This window comes from Aplysia californica, unplaced genomic scaffold, assembly GCF_000002075.1.
Source record: "Aplysia californica isolate F4 #8 unplaced genomic scaffold, AplCal3.0 scaffold00007, whole genome shotgun sequence".
NCBI classification, from domain to species: domain Eukaryota; kingdom Metazoa; phylum Mollusca; class Gastropoda; order Aplysiida; family Aplysiidae; genus Aplysia; species Aplysia californica.
Genome location: NW_004797277.1, coordinates 2,023,653 through 2,027,754, shown reverse-complemented (window position 1 = coordinate 2,027,754; position 4,102 = coordinate 2,023,653).

Sequence of the window (4,102 nt, the reverse complement as noted above, 5' to 3'; positions counted from 1 at the left end):
TCTCTCTCTCTCTCTCTCTCTCTCTCTCTCTCTCTCTCTCTCTCTCTCTCTTTCTCTCTTTCTCTCTCTCTCCCCTCATCCCCTTACATAGTGTGGACCGGACTGAGAGAAAGGAGAGGACACTCCGGTATCTCTCCGCCGACCTGTCATAGTTCGTTAAGCGTGAATATGTGCAGAGGACAGTAAGCTGATCGTGAGCTCTGTGGTTGCTAGATGCCGCCCTCCAAACCTCCAACTCCCCCCTCCCCACACACACAAACACATAAACACACACACACACACACACACACACACACACACACACACACACACACACACACACACACACACACACACACACACACACACACACATATCCACCCCACCCTCCGCCCCCGCCCTCCATTCCCTCACAATGTCTTTCATTTTCCCAGTCAAGGTAAACAATTCAATCACAAAGGGAAGTAAGCAAAAATAATGTAGTGAAATGTACATAAACATGAAAAATGATATCAATAGGCGGATATTAGACCATATCTTTTCATATAAACTTTGAACTTGTCAAGTATTAACAAATGGCCAAACATACACGGTCAACGATGGTCAGTTCTAATTGATCTCTTATGATTAGACATGATGAACAGAAAACTATCTAACCCATAGCACAGTGAGGATAGCTGTGTACATAAGTAATAGGTGGCCGGGGACGGACGGCGGGGGCCTGTTGTAATAAACACATAACAGATCCCTGGGGCGGGAGGGGGTGTTTGCGGGGGCTGGGCAGGAGCGGGCAGGGGCCTCAATTGGAGGGTTCTAAGGTGTGACTGGAGAGAGGAGAGAGGGAAAGTGTCTAAAACGGAGAGGGGACTTACCGGCGAACCTGGCACTGTGGGGAATGAGCCGGACCAACAGGGAGCCTCAAGTGGAGGATTGGAAGGTGTGTGAGAGAGGGTGACCAAAGATAGATAACAAGGCTAAAACAGCTCCTGGACATGGATGGCTGGTGTCACTATATATAAATTATTGATGGTCAAAGGTGGATAGAGAGGGAATGTCGTCAGGTAGTCCAACGGTCTGTCTGTCTGTCTCTTCCGTGCCTCTCTCTCTCTCTCTCTCTCTCTCTCTCTCTCTCTCTCTCTCTCTCTCTCTCTCTCTCTCTCTCTCTCTCTCTCTCTCTCTCTCTATCTATCTCTCTTTCTCTCTCTCTCTCCCCCTCTTCCCTCATCCCCTTACATAGTGGGGACCGGACTGAGAGAAAGGAGAGGACACTCCGGTATCTGTCCGCCGACCTGTCATAGTTCGTTAAGCGTGAATATGTGCAGAGGACAGTAAGCTGATCGTGAGCTCTGTGGTTGCTAGATGCCGCCCTCCAAACCTCCAATTCCCCCCCTCCCCACACACACAAACACATAAACACACACACACACACACACACACACACACACACACACACACAGGAGCGGGCAGGAGCGGGCAGGGGCCTCAATTGGAGGGTTCTAAGAGGAGAGAGGGAAAGTGTCTAAAACGGAGAGGGGACTTACCGGCGAACCTGGCACTGTGGGGGATGAGCCGGACCAACAGGGAGCCTCAATGATTCTGCCTCTGATCTGGGATTGGGAAGGAACACCGCATGGCAAGCCCGCCTACAGACAACCTTCAGTAACACCCACCACACACCCACCACCATCATGCACATGTACACACACAAACTTATACACACATTAACTAAACATGATCAGTGGGCAACCTTTGAACGTATGACGAGCTGAGCTGTGAATGGAGAGACAGTATGAGTGAAAGAACAGGTGAAAGGAAGAATGTACGAGTGTATCCACAGGCGACAGCAACTACAAGACGACGACACCGACCCCCCTGGCCTGGTCCACAGCTCACGAACGAAAGGAATGCGGCTAAGGCAGTGTTTTGCCTATATTATTGTCCATGGTTCGCAGGGAGCAAGGGAATGTGTGAGATTTTCTTTGGGTGTGCTTGGAGGCGGAGGGAGGGGGTGGGGTGTGAAAGTCATGCGGACGGGGATGAGCCGCGGGAGAGAACACGTGAATTAAATCAATGAGTGAAACTGAAAGAGAGGAACGACTCATGAGCCCTGGAGTGAATGGATCCTGTGTTTCTATTTTTGTATACTTTGAACTGTTAGTGTTACTGAATAAAGCCCGAAAAACAAACACACGCACGCTCCTCACTCTCCACTTACACACTTTACTACTACACACAGACACACTCACACACACACATGCACACACACACACACACACACACACACACACACACACACACACACACACACAGGAGCAAATTTTTAGGTCTATATATCTATTTCAATTTTCAAGAGCTAGTCTGGCTAGTCTAGAGATTTTTAGATGGGTGTAAAAACGTGAAAAAGAAAGGTTTCACAACAGAATGAAATAAAAATTAGAACAGCCCATAAACAACCACAAAAATTAACAAATAAGGGCGTGAGTCCACCTGTCCGAAGGAGATTGGCTGTTTTAACACTTAATGTGCGTAATTTTAAAACAAAGTACAGTATATTACAAGTAAATTATGGAATCACACACATTTAAGGGGCCTGCCAGTGTCAGTACATGTGATCGGTTTTGGTGGAACGTACGCTCTAACATAATACATTTAAATCTATATATTTATACATGTATATATATATTTAGAATCTAATGAAGGTAGGAACATCAAATTAAACGACGTTACACTATATAACCCCCCCCCCCCTTTTTCCCCATTAAAAATTGATAGAAAAACAACACATCAGAACAATAACAAGAAAGAAAAAAATACACACTAACAAAATAAAACACCACAAAGAGGGAAAAATAAAAGTAACTGTAACGTAGGCTATTCAACAAATCAACGTGGTGACAACAGGTGAGAAAGAGACGAAGTGAAGCTAGGTGAACTTTCTTTCAAAAGTAAAGAGGTTCTTTTTCTTTCTTTTTTTAATTTTTTTATTTGACTTTCATCCACCGATTTGGGGACCAAAAAATGCCAAAATATCGAGCCACGATTGATTGGTCGCAGCCGCAACAAACGCAGATATCTATGCTAGTTCTATGTGTCGTTATCAATAACCCTCCGTAGATCTAGACTAGACAGCACACGAGTGAACACAACACATTAAGTTTAACTTAAGAGCAGCACCCTTCATAGGCAACACGTCATATCTGTAGCGAAAAACTGTTTGGAACTGTAGTGTTTCTTTATAAATATTTACTGCGAACATTTTTTGGACCGATTGAACCATATTGTATACGAACAATCTTTGGTAGGCCTATACTATAATTATAGATCTATATAATATCCGAAATTTGCGAAAGGATGTGATTTCAGAGTGTTCGGAGAAATAGTGCCCAGCTTTATTTTCCCGAACGTTCGGAGAAATAGTGCCTAGCTTTATTCTCCCGAACGTTCGGAGAAATAGTGCCCAGCTTTATTTTCCCGAACGTTCGGAGAAATAGTGCCCCAGACCTGATGGCAAACCCTTCCGATAGTCCTTCTACTGATTTTACGGCACACGGGCTGATTTTATAAAGTGCCATGATGTTCTCCGGCGATTTTCCTATAACTCGTGCAATGGTAGTCTCACACAACTGTCTTTAATGCAAAAATAGCGTCAGTACAGCCCCTGTCTTTTCTGAAGTCAATGGATCATCATCATCAATGCCTTTCACCCCTGGCAGGGTATAGGCCACATACAAGCTCCTTCCATTTATCTCTGTCCTGAGCCATCCTTCCAAGCTCGTTCCAAGTGAGCTTCATTTCTCTCATGTCCCTTTTCACGCATCCCCTCCATGTTTCCCGTGGCCTACACCTGCCTCGTGCTCCTTGTGGGTTCCACTGAGGTGACTGTCTTGTGATGTTTCCGCTGGGCTTTCTTAAGGTGTGTCCCATCCATCGCCACTTTCTTAGTCCTATTTCTACTTCTATATCCTTTTGTCCTGTCCTTTCCCACAGTTCTTCATTTCTTATTCTATCCTGCCACTTAATTCTTAGAATACTCCTTCTTATACATCTGTTGATGAAAGTCTGGACTTTATTCAGTACTGTTTTCGTTGTCTTTCAAGTTTCGCAGCCGTAGAGGAGCACAGAC